We start from the raw sequence: 20,312 nt of genomic DNA, 5'->3' as shown, positions 1-20,312 counted from the left end.
TTTTTTTTTTTAATATTAAGACTCCTCTGAAATATCTTTTTTTTTTAATTAATTTTTATTGGTGTTCAATTTACCCACATACAGAAAAACACCCACTGCTCATCCCGTCAAGTGTCCGCCTCAGTGCCCGTCACCCATTCCCCTCCAACACCCGCCCTCCTCCCCTTCCACCACCCCTAGTTCGTTTCCCAGAGTTAGGAGTCTTTATGTTCTGTCTCCCTTCCTGATATTTCCCAACATTTCTTTTCCCTTCCTTTATATTCCCTTTCACTATTATTTATATTCCCCAAATGAATCTTCTTAAATGGAGGAGGGGAAGAGGGAAACAGGTGAAGAACAGTATATATATAGTCTGCAATGATTTGTGTAAAAATAGTTATACAGTTGTGCAAAACTCTGAAAAAATACATAAAACACTGTTGGATAGGAGAATCACACACAGCTAGAGGACCAGAGAGCTAAGGGGGTCTTCTGATATCTTTTTTTACTTTCTGCATCTAATGCCATGCATGAGTACTACCTATCCAAATAGCGTTAATAAAAAAAAACAAACAAACAAACTAGGAAACAGTGAAACATGCAATACTATTAGAGCTAATAGTTCATGTGAGCAAAACCTAATAATAGTGCTTGCAAAGCAAAATACTGCAGCGTAAGATCCTGGGCAACTTGAACAAAGGGCTTCCAGGCTCCCAGGGACTACTCAGCCTCCACCCCTAGATGGCACCACGATTCTCATGAGGTCCCCAGATTCATTCACTTCAGTCTCAACCCTGGGTCACAGCTGCCAGGGAGGAGTGACCTGGTTTTCTTTTATGGTGTGGAGCTTGGCGGGGGGCCAAGTGGTTAGCATAATAAGATCAAACATTTTCCTCATTTCCTCACTCTGCGTTCTCTGTACACACACGCAGACGACAGCCTGCTGCCTGGCTGCCTTTGTCACAAGTTCCACAAGCAGATGTGTTTGTGTTTACTACTGCTCTGTATTTGCATGTTTGTTTCCCTCTCAGTGGGCCTCACTGGGTTGTCTGGGAATTGCGTGCCTGTGCCTGGGGGCTGGCATATTGTTGCAGTACTTCATGCAGTGTTACCATCTTGGGCTCCAGCTCTCAGGGCCTTACTGGTGCTGAAAAGCACTTATCTGGCTTTCTTTCAGATTACAAGCACCTGCAGAGGCTGCCAAAAAGGCATCACAGGATTTAAGCCCATTTAGTCTGTTCAGGCTGCTATAACAGATCATCATGGACTGGATGGTTTAGACGTCAATTTATTTCTCACAGTCCCGGAGCCTGGAAGTTCAGGATCAAGGTACCAGCAGATCCCTGTCTGCTGAGACCCTGCTTCCTCATGTGCACGTGGCCATCTTGCTGTATCCTCACAGACAGAGAGGAAGCAGGGTCTCCTGTCTTCTCTATAATCCCATTACAGGGGCTCCACTCTCAGGACTTAACCACCTCCCAAAGGCCCCACCTCCTAACAGGATCCCACTGGAGGTTAGGTGTCAACATATGAATATAGGAGGGGGCAGGGATACAAAAATGCCAACCACACTGATCCACAGTCCTGCGGGGGCGTCAAAGAAATCCTTCAAGAACCATCAGCCACCATATAGTTGTTACTCTGAGTACATGAACTGGTGAAGCGATGATCTTGAGGGTCACGAGGTGTGGTATGCCACATTCCAGGGGCATTACAGGCCAGACTCTCTCAATCCTATTGGACCAGTGTTCCCTTCTTCCAACAAATAAGTTGTCACATTCTCCTTATTATTTGGAAATGAAATCTATAAATAATATTACCACCTACACATAGAATTTCAATAAAGGAAACCATTATAATTGCAATATAAGTTAAACTAGAAGGAAAGTCACTTGTAATAAAATGGTCTATCTTTCCACTTGTAAATGCTCAGGTATGAGCACGCTAGAGGATGTGGTGCAGCCTCTGGATATTTGCATGTCTCTGCTGAGTCACCAGGAATGCAGCAGCTACATACATAGTGTGTAGGTGTGTATTACACTAGCAAATCACATGGCAAGAGGACAATGATGGAAGCAACAGAATTTTCTGAAACCAGAAATCACTCCTGAATGTTACAGCAGAATTCTTAAAAAAATTTAAACCCTCCCCCAAAATACTTCGGGTTTATACACCAAAGGAAATTTTACAAATAAAATGCACTTACATAAACATAGATCAGATTTTCACTGACAATCATGTAGGATGTGTGGGAAGACTCTTCAGTGAGCATGACCCTCCCATGCATTGAAGGATTCTTAGCATTCCTGACCTACATCTAAATGCTGATACCTACCTGAGTCCCTAATGATTGTGACAATGAAATGTTCATGCACATTTCTACTACACACTGATGTAACCAGCCTTCTCTGGGCTCTACCTGGCCCTGAGAATCTCCCCAACTGGTTTCCAAGACCCTTTAGCTTTCCACTCTTAGGAGTCACTGGTTTGGATAACACATTTTCTTTACAGCATCATAGCAGAACATGCATGTTACCTAGAAGAGCCACCAGCGCAGCATGAGTTCATACACTGAATGCATTAACTGCTATATTATAGCATGTATCCCTGAGGTAATAGAAATTGGGCAGGAGGGTTGATAGCCTAGGTATGAAATTTTGCAGAGAGGGAATGGGTTCAGACATGATGGTGAATGTACACAACTAGCCACAGGCGGGTATTTGTGTACCTGTCTTCACAATTATTTTGCCTATGTGCCCCTGAAATATGTTTAAAATCCATCACCTTGGGGCACCTGGGTGGCTTGGCAGTTGAGTGTCTGCCTTTGGCTCCGGTCATGATCCCAGGGTCCTGGGATGGAGTCCCATGTCGAGCTCCCCGCAGGGAACCTGCTTCTCCTTCTGTCTATGTCTTTGCCTCTCTCTGTGTGTCTCTCATGAATAAATAAAAAAAAATCCATCACCTAGCATGTTGTGAGATTGACAACAAAATTTTAAGTGTACATGGTTAAAAAGATTATAATTTCTGGAGTATTATGCATATTGTCATTTTAAGAAATAATTATTACATTATCTTTTATATCCTGTGGAATCTAAATACCCACGTAGTTTTTACCATCCCAGCATTATCAATTTTATTATAGAAATTTTCAATCATACAGGAAAGTTGAAATAACTTTATATTGAAGACCCACCACCTATATTCAACCCTTGACTTACTACAGATCTATCCATCTCTCCATCACTCTATCCAAACATCAATCCATCTTATTTTTATGCATTTCAAAGTAAGTTGAAGACATCAGACATTCCTCCTCAAAACGCTCCAGCATGCATATCATTAATTAGAATTCCATATCTGCTTACATATTTTTTCTTTTGAGGTAAATTGATATAAATAAAATGCACAAATCTTTTCTCACTGGAACCTTGAACCCTTATAAAGATACAGCACATTAACTTCACTGCAGAAAGATTCCTCTATGCCTTCCCAGTAACTCTCCAACCCCACTCCCTCAAAGTTCTAATTTTTTTCTTCCCATACAATAGTTTTGCCTATCAGAGAACATCATATAAACAGAGTCATACAAGAAGTACTCTTTCACTCAGCAAGCTTCTGACGTTCACCCATATTTTTGTGTCAATCAGTAGCCTGTTCCATTTCACAGCTGAGTAGCATTCCATAGTATGAATTTATAACAATTCTGCTGTTGATAGACATTGAAGCTGTTTCCAGTTTGGGGCTATTACAAATAAAGCTGTTCTGAATATTCTTGTACAAGCCTTTTTGTGGACATATATTTTCACTTCGCTTAGATAAAACATAAGATAGAATTTGAAATATATTAAGATTTATAAAACTGCAAAGGGTTTGTATCATTTTACACTCCCAACAACAATGTATGAGGTCTGTGTTGCTGAGAATAACTGACCTCCATTATATAAACAGTATTAAGTCCTCTAATTCATAAATATGCTGCATTTTCCCATTAGCTTAGTTCCTCTTTCATTTCTCTCAACAATGCTTCACAGTCTTCAGTGCACATCTTTTATTCAATGTATTCTTAGTAATTTAATTTTTAATTCTTTTGAAGATAATTTTTCAATTTTATTTCTTAGGTTTTTTGCTATCGGCATATAAAAATACATTTAACCTTGTGTCCTGAAACCTTGTTAAATTCATTTATTGGTTCTACTATTTGTTTTGTAAATTTCTTATCCTTTTGTATAAACAATGATGCCATAGGCAAATAGAGGCTTGACTCTTCCTCACTTCTTTTACTTCTTCCTGACTCTCATGTCTTTTATTTATTTTTTCTTACATTATCACACCAGCTAGAACCCATAACACAACACTGAATGGGAGGAGTCACAGCGAACATTCTTGCTTTGTCTCCAGTCTTAGGGGGAAGGTTCACTGTTTTACCATGTGAAAGATTTCAATCTAAAGTGGACCTTCAAATGGAGAATCTCATACACATGCCCTCAGAAGAAAAGAACTTAAGAATTGAGATTAATTTTCCTAAAATGCCTGATTTACAGAATACCTTTATCTCCTGACCAACGAACATCCACAAAGAATCTCTCCTCATCCTCAAGCCAATGAATTTACCCCTGGGACTCTGGCTGGACTTCCCCTTGCCCATAAATATAACCTGCCCCATCAACAGAACTGCCTACAACTTGTTACAGCATGCACTTCCCAAATTGCAATTCCTCTGGCATTCTCTTATTTTTTATTTTTTTAAGTAGGCTCCACACCCAACGTAGGGCTTGAACTCATGACTCTGAGATCAAAAGCTGCACACTCTACACTCTACCCACTGGGCTGACCCTCCTCTGCTATTCTTGAATAAACTCAATTCCTAGTCATTCAAGACTGCCTCAGTTTACCTATTCATCTAGGTTGACATCCCTTAAGTATGATGTTAGCTGTACATTTTTAAAGATTTTATTTGTTTATTTTACAGAGAGTGTGTAAATGGGGGGAGGAGCAAAGGGGCCGTGGGAGGAACATAACCTCTAGCAAACTCCATGCTGAGCATAGAGTCTAACACTGAGATCATGACCTGAGCTGAACCCAAGAGTCAGAAGCTCAACCAACTGAACCACCCAGGTGCCCCAGCTATGCACTTTTATAGATGATCTTTAATAGAATAAGGAAGGTCTCCTGCATTCTCAGTTTATGGAGCACTTGTGTCATGAAAGGATGCTGTATTTTGCTCATCATTTTTTACTGTATCCATTAAAATGATATGATTTTCCTCCTTTATTCTATTAATAGGATGAATTATATTGATTAATTTTTGAGCATCAAACCCACATTCTATAACTGTGGCAAACCTTACGTGGTGATGATGTATTATTCTTTTTATGTTCTGATTTGATTTGGTATTTTTTTTTTTTGAGGCAATTTCCCTTCTCTGTTCCTGAGTGATACTAGTCTGTAATTTTATTTTTCTTTTCTATTATTCTTTATGATGTCTTTGTTAACTATTGATATGTGGTACTGGTATGCTAGTCTCATAAAATGGGTTGGAAAATGTTCCTCTATTTGCTAAAAGAGGTTTTGTAAGATTGATGTCATTTTCTCCTTAAACATTTGATAGAATTTAGTAGTGAGAAACTCCTGACTTACAGTTTTTGTGGAAAGATTTTTGATAATTCAATTTTTCTTTCTTTAAATTTACTATCTAAATTTTCTCTTTCATCTTGGTAAATTTTAGTTTCTGAAGAATTTGTCCACCTAATTCATCACATTGTTGATTTAAAACTGTGTTTAATATTCCTTTAACTTATTTTAATGTCTGCAAGATTTAAATTGACAGCTTCTCTTTCATTCCTGATATTGGTGATTTGCATTCTCTCTTTTTTTTTTTCTTAAATCAATCTATTTTGGAGTTGATCAATTTTGCTGATCTTTTTAAAGAACCATCTTTTGACTTTGTTGATTGTGTTCTATTGTGTTGAATTTTGCTCTTCATTACTGTTTTCCTTGTACATCCTTTGTGTTTACATTGCTCTTCTTTTTCTACCTTCTTACATTGAAACTTTAGGTTGTCCATTTAATGCTTGTCTGCACAATATTTAAAAAAAGAAACCTTGTATCTTGAGGATACTTTGCCATGCAAAGTGCTTCCTTCTTTATATCAAAACCAAAAATTGTGTTTTAACTGGATTGTAGACTTCCTTTAACAGATGTATGAATATAAAAGGGATTTCAAGAATGAAATTATTCAATTTACACTTAACTTATTATATATACTATGTGTGAGTGAACAAACTAGATCAGGTTTTCTTTAATTTAAAAACATTATTTATATGAATATATATGTGAAAAATAGAATGACAATAAATGAAGAGTTAGAAATCTCTCTCTCATTCACTTATTCTTTCGTTTAACAGGTGTTTATTAAACAAATGTTATGTACAATGTACTCTGCTAGGTGTTTCAGGCTAATGGTTAAATATTTCATGGTCTAACAACCTGACAGAGAGATAGACATGAATTTGGAAAGTGAAGGTATCATGTGCAATGGCTGGGCACTTGGGAAAGGAGTAGAGAGTTTTTGTTGGCTAGAACATAGGTTCATGTGTCAGTGCAATGACAAAGATTTAATGAGGTGCCCTGGGGAGGGCCTTGAATGCAGGACTGTGGAAAAGAGTGGATAAATTATGGCTTGACAAGCAAAACCTCAATTCATAAAAACAAATTCATAGTAATCACAGTCACTACTGCTTCTATTCCACTGTAAAGATGCAAAACACATAAAAAGTTTAAGTTAGCCTCCACCAGTTCTTCCCAAGAAGCATTAACCTTTCTATCAAGAGAAGGTGACATTTGAACAACTAACTACAAAAGAATTAAACTAGACCACTTTCTTACATAATACACAAAAATAAACTCAAAATGGATAAAATGCCTAAATGTGAGACCTAAAACCATAAAAATCGTATAAGAGAGCACAGGCAGTGATTTCTCTGACACTGGCTACAGCAACATTTTTCTAAATATATCTCTTGAGGCAAGGGAAACAAAAGAAGAAATAAACTATTGGGACTACATCAAAATAAAAACTTCTGTACAGCAAAGCAAACCATCAACAAAAAACAGGGAGGCAACCTACTAAAGGGAAGAAGGTATTTTTGCCAATGACAAATCCTATAAGGGGTTAATATCCAAAATATATAAAGAATTTACACAACTTAACACACACACAAAAACCCCAAGTAATCTGATTAAAAAAGGGCAGATGACCTGAATAGACATCCGAAGACATATAGATGGCCAACAGACACATAAAAGATGCTCAACACCACTAATCAGGGAAATGCAAATCAAAACCACAATCAGGGATGCCTGAGTGACTCAGTGGTTGAGTGTCTGCCTTTGGCTCAGGTCATGATCTTGGGTCCTGGGATGGAGTCCCTGCTTCTCCCTCTGCCTGTGTCTCTGCTCTCTCTCTGTGTCTCTTATGAATAAATAAATTATATCATTAAAAAAAACAATCATTAAAAAAAAACACAATCACCTCACACCTGTCAGAATGACTAGAATCAAAAAGACAAGGAATAACATGTGTTGGTAAGGGTGTGGAGTAAAAGGAACTCTTGTTTTGGGACTATACAGCCACTATGGAAAACACTGTAGAAGTTCCTCAAATAATTTAAAATATAAATACCATGACTCAGTAATTCCACTATTGGGTATTTACCCAAAGAAAATGAAAACACTAATTCAAAGGGATGCATCCACCTGTATGTTTATTGTAGCATTATTCACAATAGACAATCTATGGAAGAAGCCCAAGTGGCCATCAATAGATGAATGTATAAAGTGATTATATATATATATATATATATATATATATATATATATATATATATAAAATGGAATGTTATTCAGCCATAAAAAAAACATGAAATCTTGCCACTTGCAACAAGAGTATAATGCTAAGCAAAATAAGTCAGTCAGAGAAAGGCAAATACCCTGTGATCTCACTCATATGCAGAACTTAAGAAACAGAAAAAATGAGCAAAGGATAAAGAGACAAATCAAGAAACAGACTCATAACTATGGAGAACAAACAGGAGGTGGGTGGGGGATGGGGAAATAGAGGATGGATATTAAAGAATACATTTATCATGATGGAAAAAATTAAGTAAATTAAAAAATAAAAAAATAAAGAATAAAAGCAACCCTACCAAGGGTTTACTAAGGGTTTAAACCAATCTTACCAAGAGTTTCAGATTCCAGTTGATTTTCTATCATGGCTTGAAGTTCAGAGATGGATCATCTAAGGCAAGTGCAACTGCTCAAAAATGCCATAAAGTATTTGGGCTCCACCTATTTTAAATAATAAAATTAAAAAATTAGCTTTCAGCCTTTGTGGTCATTGTTAAAATATAGCTGCTGTAACTCCAGCATTGAATCCAAGTTATAGGCAGAAAGAGGAAGGCATGCAAACAGCAAGAACATTTCTTCATGAGGCTTTGCCCTTACACTATAGAAACACAGAGCAAAGTGGGAATAGAAGGAAATTTTCTTAGCCTAATAAAGAGCATCTACAAGACCACAGAATACTAAATGTTTTCTCCCTGATATCAGGAAAAAGATAAGGATGTTTGCTTCCACCACTGCCATGCAATATTGTACTGGAGGTTCTTCATAGGTCAATTAAGTAAAAAAAAAAAAAGAAAAGAAAGAAAAGAAAAAAAAGAAAGAAATTAAAAGGTACCAAATTGGAAAGAAAGAATTAAAACTATCTCAATTTGGAGATGACAGGCTATTACCTAGAAAATCCTGAGAAATAAGTTCAGAAAGATGGCAGGAGATAAGATAAACATATAAAATTAATTTTTTTTCCTTTTTTAAAAAAGATTTTATTTATGTATTTGAGATAGAGAGAATGAGTGGGGAGCAGGGAAGAAGAGGCAGAAGGAGAAGCAGGGAGCCCAACACAAGGCTGGGATCAAGACCTAAGCTGAAGGCAGACACTTAACCAAATGAGCCACCCAGGTGTCCCCTCAATTTTATTTCTATACACTTGCAATGAACAACCTGAAAATGAAATTAATAAAACAACTGCATTTATAATCACACCAAAAAGAAAAAAATATAAGTTTAAGTAAGTGTAAAACTTGTAATTGAAAACTACAAAATGTTAAAAGAAAATGAAGACGAGTTAAATAAACAGAAAGCATCTCATGTTTGGATCAGAAGACTTAATATTATTAAGATGGTAGTACTTCCCAAATTTATACACAGATTGAAAGCAATTTGAAGTTATTAAAAGCTCAGCTGCCCTTTTTGAAGAAACTGACAAATTGTTCCTAAAATTCATATAGAAATTTAAAGGACACAAAAAAGTTGAAACTGTCTTTAAAAATAACAAAGTTGGTGGGCTCAAACTTTCTGATTTTGAAACTTACTATAAAGCTACAGTTACCAAGACTACAAGGTGTGACTTAAGGCTAGACAGACATACAGAACCACTGTAATAGAATTGAGAATCCCAAAATATACCCTTGCATTTATGGTCAACTGATTTTCAATAAGGGTGCCAAGACAATTGAATGGGGGAAAGAATAGCCTCTTAAACAAATGGTTCTGGGACAAGTAGGTACCTACATGAAAAACAAAAATGAAGTTGAACCCTTTTCTCATGGCATACACAGAAAAATGGATTACAGATATCAATGTAAAGTTAAATGTAAATGTAAATGTAAGGAGCTAAAACTATAAAACTCCTACAGGAAATATAGGAGTAAATCTTTATGATCTTGCCTTAGGCAAAAGCACAAATAACCAAAAGCAGAAGTAACAAAAAAATCTGACAAAATTAGACTTTATAAAAATGTAAAGCTTTGTGCTGCAAATGATACAAAGAAAATGAAAGTACAACCTATACAGTGGTAGAAAATATCTTCAAACCATGTATCTGATAAGAGAATTATAGTGAGAATATGTGAAAAATTGAGAAAACTCAGTAACAAAAAGATAAATAACCCAATTAAAATTGGGTAGAGGATTGTAACAGACATTTCTCCAAAGAATGTATACAACTAGTCAATAAGCCCTAAAATGCTCAATACCATTAGTCATGAAGAAACTACAAAGCAAAAGCACAATTAGACTTCATTTCATTCCCATTAGGATGGCTATAATCAAACGACAGACGACAATGTTGGCACGGATGTGGAGAAATTGGAACCCTCCTACACATTGCTGTTGGAAATGTAAAATGGTGCAGCTGTTGTGAGAAATGTTGGCAATTCCTCAAAATGAGGACATTCTGAAACAAAGAACCTTATGACCCAGGAATCCCACTCCTAGGTGTATGCCCAAAAGAACTTGTATTTATTCCCACTGTTAGGAGCAAATTATTAGGCTGCAACAAACATTTCATGTTTCCAAACCTTCAGAAACAAGGCATCATTAGAATGAGAATACAAATGCATTCTACAAATTTGGGATTTGACAGGTTTGTGGATTTGCATATGATGCAAATAGGAATTTGTCAACGGAAGTATATTTAAAATAATAACACTGAACATATTTTTCACGTCTTAGGATTTTAAATCCACTTTATAGCTTTTGTGCTGTCACATTAAGCCTCTAGCAAGCACAATCAGAGCTGAGCTTCATTCTCAAATTTTTCTCTAGGCTATTATCAATTACTTATTTTACAGAATCAAAGACATCACAATGTCTGTGCTTTGAGAGAATTTGCTCTTTTTACAGACATAGAGCTATAATGAGACGCTTGCTATTTCTTCTAATTCCTAAAACTACAATAGTGTGATTTATATTTATTTTAATTTCCTCTCCACTTGGACTAGATGCAAAATGGAAGTAATTGAAAATGCAGTCAATGAAAAACAGACCAGGAGGATGCCCCATTTTGCTGAGTTTTGCCTGGTATGACAATGCATGTTCCTTCTTAAAGCTCTGAGCCAGCTTGGGACCTGACTTTCTTGGAAATGGCCAATTTCATTTGGGTAAGTAAAGAGAGGTCATAACAGAGACTGTTGCAAAAACAGTGCCCAGAAGCCACAAACATGAAACATCTGACTGGAATCTGACATTCTTGTACCTTAGCTGATGCTATGTTAGTGAAAGATCTTAACTCGTTTCCTAGCTTGAAAGCCTTTGGGGCAAATGGACATATAAACTGTCAATCCTTCAGGCCTACCTTTTTGTAATTGTTTCTGGATTTATCACAGGGACAGATTCCACAGACAATTGGGCTCACATTTTCCAAACTGTTGAGTCATACCTTTTTCCAAGATTGCAAAGAGGAATCTAAAATTTTTTAGGAAAACCTCAAGGAAAAACAAACAAGTAGCCTAGAAAGTGATTTCCACGATAACAAAGAAGACAGAGATAATACTTTCTATTAGAGAAAAATTTATTTTTGATGACCTCATCTCACAGTCAACCCCTATAAACACAGGTTCTGCCTATCAGTTGTCAGTGCAGAGCTGCACAAAGAATGGCTAGGCTCAGGACTTCTGCTGGTCTCCTGTCTGGCTTCCCGTTAAAACAACAGCACACAGCCAGCTCTCCAACAATGGTCTATTCCTCCCCATATGGTCACCTCACCACTCCAGCCAGAACAAGCCAGGACACAGAGGACAGAAAGAGCAGATGGGATCTGAAAAATGCCTGAGTCTGGCACATGCACATGTTCCATTTTGGATCTCTCGCTCCCTGGTGCCCACCATACTCTCCTCCTTACTTCATCGTCCATGCAGTACTGTTGCTTTCTGGCTGGTCAGTCTCTACCTCCTCTCACGACAGCTTTCATCCAGGTTTGATCTAGCCACCCTGCACCTTTATATTACATGTTAGGAAAACAATCTAATTAAATCCCATTGCTATGCTGGTTTTTAAATTTTGTGACTCCAGAGACCTTTCCTTTCTTATTCATCCTTCCAGCTGCTGATTTCTGGAAGGATGGGTTATATGTGATCATAATAAGTTCAGAAGAAGATTTTGTGGAGGGAAAGTAGAGATGGAGAGTCAGCTACTTATTTCCTCAATTTCCATGGCCTGGCTTATTTTAAGTACTCAGAGTTATAAGATGATTGGTGACCTGCCCCGCATTGGGCTGCCGGCTCAGTGGGGAACCGCTTCTCCCTCTCCCCCTGCTAGTGCTTCCTCTCTCTCATAAATAAAATCTTTATAATTTTTTTTAAAAAGAGTGACCACTAGTCTAACAGTCTTCAAGCCAATGCTTCTTATTTTAGATTTTTATTATGGCAGCACTTCATTTCTGGATACCAGTTTTTGTACCAAGTAGTTATTTCTACATTACAAATCACCACCAAAATTAGTGGAGTGAAAGGATTACATATTACACATTAGAAAGAGAAATCTCATGGTATATTTGATTCTATGACTAAATTTTTTGTGACTTAGGAAAATTAACTTTTTTCCAGATATTAGGACATGACTATGGCACAAGTTTGTAACCGAAGACAGTGATGAAGATGTGAAATGAGACCAGTTCCTGAAGTAGAAACTACTGCTTTATAGTTATGAGTAACTACATTGTCTTATGTTTGCACTGGGCTTTATATTTCATCCCAGTACCTGCTGTGTCTACTGTTTCATTTTTCCCTCACAAAGGTCTTATGAGAAGTTATTTTGCATCCATTAATTTCTATTATCGATCTTGAAGTCATTACAGGTCAGTTTGAATGTCCTAATATATATATTGAATATTATATGATATAGCAAAGGGACTCCCTCCTAATGTCCAGTCTGGGGCTTTCTCCATCTGACCACACTGGCTCCTAGGGAAGGTGAGTTCCCAATTTGTCAGAGGATACATTAGAGAAGCATCTTCACTTAGCATCCTTCCACACATACAATTTCATGCCTGCCATAGCCAGTTATGGTGGGTTGTCAGATTATCACCAGATCTCTACAACCTTCTTGATATCTTCCTCCAATGTGCAAAGTAAAAAGACAATCCCTCCCATGAGTTTTGCAGTTTAAATAGTCAAGTACAAGGCACTTCATATTGATTTCTAGCTAGACATAATTTATATGTGTAAGAGAAGAAAAATAACTTTCCTTCTACCCTTCTCAGTTCTTGGCTGAGACCTCTGTAATAATAGACTAACAAGGAAAAAAACAAACAAACTGAAATTCATTGACACATATACTTCATGTCTACATAGGAGATACTCAGGAGAAAATGAGTAACTCCTTTAGGTGACACATGGTAGATACACTTGCCCTGAGCACTGCATAACATATCAACTTATCATATCACTATGTTGTACACCTGAAGCTAATGTAACATTGTGTGTCAACTATACTCAAGTAAAAATAAATAAATTCTTCTTAAAGAAGAGTAAATTATTTTTTAGGAAAGATGAGTGGGCCCTCGGAAGAACAGATGGGAGGTATGATAGTTTGGGACACAGTTTGCATGTGGTGTTGACCTCTAGTCCCCTCACATGTGAGAGGAAGCAATCTCTCCTGGTTGATAAAACTCCTCAAGGAGGATCTATGACAATTTACTTCCTTGAGGAGGATTTGTCTTTAGCAGGTAAGCTTTTCTCTGCATTTGCTGTTTTTCAAGTGCCTACAGTTCAAAATAATCAATATACCAAAGCAGCATATTTTGGGGTGGCACATCCTGAACTCCTTCAACCATATTTTGGAACGACGTATCCAACTATTGCTTACATGCTACCACATTAGCGTATTTTGTTGCCTTATCCAACTGGATTTAGAGCTTGCTTCCATTAGTGTGGTGACTCATTGCTACTTAAGTTTGGTCCAAAAGAAAAAAAAATGCTTGTTTGGAGATAAAAATAAAAAATCCCAACATGGCATTGAGATAATAGAGTTCAAAAATGTTAACCTTTATTCTATTTTAAAAGTAAATGAGGCAGCAAAAATATGATCATTCCTTTATTTTTGGCATGCTGTTTATAAACTGTCAGCTTTGAAGATCTTTTAATACATATTTTGAAGAGAAAAGCACATTAAATATACTTTCAATTGGAAACTAAATCTTAAGTTTTCAGTCTATAAAAGAAATCACTGAACTACCCACATCATTAATAAGAGCTCTGCTGGCATGAAAAGTATATATAAAATATAATTTACTTCAAGTTCAATACACTGGAATGACAACCGGCCAAGTTGTAGAATTTAATATGACCTTAATTAACTGGAATCACATTCTGGAATTAAGTCAAAGAGAAGTAGCTAAAGATACAATGTTTTCTGTTCATAACAGAAAAGCAGGGAGCCTCCAAAAAGATATGGCTAATAACTATTAAGCATCAGAGTCAGATACTGTTCTAAGAGTTTTATGTGAATTAACTCACTTTATTCTCACAACAACCTTGTGACTATTATCACCTCCATTTTACAGGTAAGAATGTTAGAGTGCAGCAATACTGGCCAAGGTGCCATAGGTAATGTGACAGGGCCAGGATGCAAACCCAGATGGTCTAGATCAAGATTCCAAATGCAGTATCCATACTCCATTTGTGTTTTAAACTAAATCACAGGTTCAGACTTCTAATAAAAACATACTTGACTATCCTCCAGTAAACAACAATTACAAATGCTGGATAAAAAACTGAAGACAATACTTGAAGGCACTGATGAGCAAAGAAAGCAAGCTGACAATGGAGAACATGCAATCAAAGAAGAGAACCACTTGAAATGCACATTTAGATAGCTTTTCCCCTGAAGACACTTCCAGGTCTGCATAATCTTTAACAGAACTCAAGTAGAAAGACCTAGTTGTATTGGTCTGAGGGGGCAGGAGATGGAAGTTAGAGGTTAAATCCTGGAACAGAAAAAATGATAGTAAGGAGAGCCCCAGTCCTTGGCTATACCTGAACTGAACATGTGTGGGGTAAATCAAAGAATTTACCCTGAAAGGCTGAGATGGCTGCATAGAGATTTCAGTAATGCCCCATACTAAGACTGAGTTTGGGTTTGGGTCTAGCTCTACTTGAGAGGCATGGGAAACCCACATTGCTTTCACTGGACACCAGAAGGGCCATGCATTAGGAATAAGGATCATATCTCAGGAGTCGTTTTCCTTACCCTACCACTAAAAACAAGAAAGATACCTGCTTTAACAAAATCTAAACCCAAGAGCCTACACAAGACCAAGAGCCTCTACGAATCTATCACTAAGAGAGAAAATAGGCAGGGCTATGAAACAAGTCCTAGCAATTTCAAAGGACTGAAATTATACAGACTATGTTCTTTAACTACAATAGAATTACGTTAGAAATCAGTAACATAAAGATAACCAAAATATCTCCAAATATTTGGAAATTGACACCTTTTTACAAAGCCTATGGGTTGGGACACCTGGGTGGCTCAGGAGTTGAGCATCTGCCTTTGGCTCAGGACGTGATCCCGGAGTCCCTGGACTGAGTCCTGCATCTGGCTCTCTGCATGGAGCCTGCCTCTCCTCCCTCTTCTTATGTCTCTGCCTCTCTCTCTGTGCCTCTCATAGATATTTATTCATTTTATTTATTTAAATAAAATCTTTTTAAAAAAAAGCCCATGGGTCAAAGAAGAAATCACAAGAAAAAAATGAACTTTTAAAAGATTTATCCATTTATTTTAGAGAGAAAGAGAGAACATGAGTGGGAAGGGCAAAAGGAGAGGGAAACAATCTGAAGCAGACTGCCTGCTGAGCAGGGAGCCCAATGTGGGGCTTGATCTTCTGACCCTCAGATCATGACCTGAGCTGAAACCAAGAGTCAGATGTTCAACTGACTGAGCCACCTAGCCACCCCCAGAAGTAAAACTTTTAAAATATTCCATGCAAACAATGCATAAAAAAGCTGATATAACTATATTAAAACCAAACATTATAAGATTCAAGACAATGAGAGGTCTTTAATAATAATAAAGGTTGAATTCATTAAGAACGTACAAAAACTCTCTGTGCACATATTTCTAATATGAAAGGTATAAAGCAGAAATTGGCAGATCTAAAGGGAGAAAGAAACAATTACACAATTGCAATTGGATAGCTTTTTAAATTTTTTCTATTTATTTCTTCGAGAGACAGAATGCACATGAATGGGAACAGGGGTAGAAGGAGAGAGAGAGAGAGAGAGAGAGAGCATATCAAGCAGATTCCCCACTTAGTACAGAGCCCAATGCAGGGCTTGATCTCACTACCTGAGCTGAAATCAAAAGTCAGACCCTTTACCAACTGAGCCACCCAGGGTCCCCTCAATTAGATATTTTAAAACCTTTTCCATCTCAATAATTAATAGGACACTTAGACAGAAATACCAGTAATAATATAACAGATTTTAATAGCAGTAACAACCACCCTGATCTAATTGATATTTAACGGAATGTTATACCTAACAACTGGAAAATCTTTTCAGATCCACTTGAAACATTCCCCAAGACAGACTACATGCTGGGTTCTAAAACAAATCTTAATAAATTTGAAAGGATAAAAAATTATGTTCTCTCCTCATGACAGTATTAAATTAGAAACTAATACTAATAAGATATCCAGAAAATGGCAGGATATTAAAAAAATTAAGCAAGATATTCCTAAATAACCCACATAAGTCAAAGAATAAATCACACAAGAAATTAGAAAACAGTTTGAAATAAATAAAAATGAAAATATATCAAAATGTGGGGGATACAATTAAAACAGTGCTTGAAATGAAAATTAGAGCATGAATGTCCATATTTTTTAAAAATGGTAAAATTTAACAATCTAAGTTTTCATCTTAAGAAGTTTTAAAAAAGAGAGAATAGAAGAAACTCAAAGTTGGTTGAAGAAAGCACATCATTAAAGATAAGAGCAAAAATCAATGAAACAGAAAATAGAACTAACAAAAGAGAAAAGATCAATAACATTAAAAACCTTTAGTTAGAATGATTAAGAAAAAAACAAGGTAGACATAAATTACCAATATCAGGAATGAAGAGGAGCTGTGAACCCATCAGCCTTAAAAGGATAACAGAAGATATAATGAAAAACTTCATGTCAAAAAATTAGACACTTTAGTTGAATTGGACAAATTCCTCAAACAACATAACTCACAAAGACTGACTCAGAAGAGACAGAAACCAGAATAGTCTTACATCTAGTAAGGAAATTAAATGTGTAATCAAAATCAATTAATCAAATAAACAAATCTTTCCACAAGGAAAACTTCAGAACCAAATGGTTTCACTGGTGAATTAAAACCAGAGTTACACAAAGTCATAAATTGAAGAGGAAAGAAAAGTTTCCAATTCATTTTTTAAAGTCAGTATAACCCTGATACCAAAACTTGACGAAGACATGACAAGAGGCAAACATTCTCAACAAAATATTAGCAAAAAAAAATATATTTTTTAAAAAATATTTTATTTCTTTATTCATGAGAGACACAGAGAGAGGGAGGCAGACATACAGGCCGAGGGAGAAGCAGGCTGGATGCAGGGAGCCCCATGCAGGACTCGATCCCAGGAACTCCCGGATCACGCCCTGAGCCAAAGCAGAAGCTCAACCGCTGAGCCACCCAGGCATCCCTCCTAAGCTGAGGCCATGCTGCATTTAGAAGTAGGTTCTCACCACAAAAATACAGAAGTATTTTTAAAAGATAATACATCACCACCACATGGGATTTATTTGAAGGATGCAAGATTAAACAAACATTTAAAAATTTAAAAATCAATGTAACTTGGCACATTAACATACCAAATATGAGAATAAAGGAAAAATCATAGGATAATCTCAACAGGTACAGGAAAAGTCATTTGGGAAAAAATACATTCTCGTAGAGAATAATGAAATTCCTTAGCAAACAGGGATAGGACTCTTCATTCTTGTAAAGGACCTGACTCTACAACACTCTACAACACACAAAATGGTGTAAGGGAGGAAAATAATTTTCCCTCTGTTGTTCTGAGTTCTTGTCTGAGACACCTGTAATAAAAGACACAAGAGAAAAACAACAGAAGTTTATTAAGAAGTTAGTATACATGGGAGATACTTAAGGAAAAATGAGCAGCTCTCTGTCTCAGAATTTAGATTTATATACCATCTTAATAAGCAAAAAGGAGGAGGGATATAGGCTTATTAAGGGGATGTAAATGATTTTTAGGAAAGATGGATGGGCCTACAGAAGAACAGACAGTAGGTATGACAGTTTGGGGGTGGTGTTGACCTCTAGTCTCCTCTACTCTTACAAGACTCCATCTTTCCTGGATGAAAAAACTCTCCAAGGAAGGCATTTATGTCACCTGTGTTCCCTTTAGAGGACTTGTCTTTAGGCATATAAAAGGAGTTCAGAAAAAAGCACCTCCCTGCATGTGCTGTTTTTCAAGTGTCTACAGCTCAAAAGACTCATATATCAAAGTGGCATATTCTGCTACCCTTCAAAACCCTCTCCTCAGAAGATCAGGAACAGGGCAAATATACTGGAGTACACTCCTCTTCAAATTGTACTGGATATCTTAACACAATAAGGCAAGGAAAATAAATGAAAAGTATTAAGATTAGAAAACAGAATAAAGCTATGATTATTCACCAATGACATGATGATGTACATAAGGAGTCTACAAACCAATCAATAGAAATAAGTGAACCTTGCATCATACATTGCATAATATGAGGTCAACCTACAAAAAGTCTATTGTATCTCTACGTAATGGGTATAAGTAATTACAATAAAATTTTAAAATAATACAATTTATACGTTTATAAAGAATTTCACCTAGGAATAACTTTAACAAAAGAAGTGTAAGATCTATATAGTAAAACCACAAAGAACTGCAGAAAGAATTTTTTTTTTTTTTAGGTTCTGAAGAAATGGGCATATATAGCATATTCAGGGATTGGAAGACAATATTTTTAATATGTCCCTTTTCCCAAATCTACAGGTTCAACAAAAACTTAATCCCAGCAGCTTCTCTGTAGGTATTGGCAAGCTCATTCTAAAGTTTGTATGGAGATGCCAAGGTCCTAGATCACCTAAACCAATCTTGAAAACGAACTCTGATCCCAAGACTCATTAAAATCTACATATTTGAGTCAGAATGGTACTGGTGTAAAAGCAAAGTTCAGAAATAGAGTCACATATTCAAAAATAATTTTCTGGCGTTTCATTGCATCTGAATCTTTGGGGGTAAATCCCCAACAGTGCAATTGCTGGGTCGTAGGGCAGGTCTATTTTTAACTCTGAGGACCCTCCACACAGTTTTCCAGAGTGGCTGCACCAGTTCACATTTCCACCAACAGTGTAAGAGGGTTCCCTTTTCTCCGCATCCTCTCCAACATTTGTGGTTTCCTGCCTTGTTAATTTTCCCCATTCTCACTGGTGTGAGGTGGTATCTCATTGTGGTTTGGATTTGTATTTCCCTGATGGCAAGTGATACAGAGCATTTTCTCATGTGCTTGTTGGCCATGTCCATGTCTTCCTCTGTGAGATTTCTCTTCATGTCTTTTGCCCATTTCATGACTGGATTGTTTGTTTCTTTGGTGTTGAGTTTAAGAAGTTCTTTATAGATCTTGGAAACTAGCCCTTTATCTGATACGTCATTTGCAAATATCCTCTCCCATTCTGTAGGTTGTCTTTTAGTTTTGTTGACTGTATCCTTTGCTGTGCAAAAGCTTCTTATCTTGATGAAGTCCCAATAGTTCATTTTTGCTTTTCGTAGATGGCTTTTAAGATGTTGAGGAATGTTCCCTCTATCCCTACACTCTGAAGAGTTTTGATCAGGAATGGATGCTGTATTTTATAGCAGCAACGTCCACAAGAGCCAAACTGTGGAAGGAGCCTCGGTGTCCATCGACAGATGAATGGATAAAGAAGATGTGGTCTATGTATACAATGGAATATTCCTCAGCCATTAGAAACGACAAATACCCACCATTTGCTTCAACGTGGATGGAACTGGAGGGTATTATGCTGAGTGAAGTAAGTCAATCGGAGAAGGACAAACAGTGTATGTTCTCATTCATTTGGGGAATATAAATAACAGTGAAAGGGAATATAAGGGAAGGGAGAAGAAATGTTGGGAAATATCAGGAAGGGAGACAGAAAATGAGAGACTCCTAACTCTGGGAAATGAACTAGGGGTGGTGGAAGGGGAGGAGGGCGGGGGGTGGGGGTGAATGGGGGGCGGGCACTCAGGGGGGCACTTGACGGGATGAGCACTGGGTGTTTTTCTGTATGTTGGTAAATCGAACACCAATAAAAAATAAATTTATTTTAAAAATAATAATTTTCCAAAAGAAACCAAAGCAATTCATGAAAAAAACAAAAGTCTTTTCAACGAATGGAGCTGAAATAATGAATAAACACCAAAAA

Source organism: Vulpes lagopus, chromosome 3 (genome assembly GCF_018345385.1).
Source record: "Vulpes lagopus strain Blue_001 chromosome 3, ASM1834538v1, whole genome shotgun sequence".
In the NCBI taxonomy this organism is placed as follows: domain Eukaryota; kingdom Metazoa; phylum Chordata; class Mammalia; order Carnivora; family Canidae; genus Vulpes; species Vulpes lagopus.
This window is presented reverse-complemented; position numbering follows the sequence as displayed.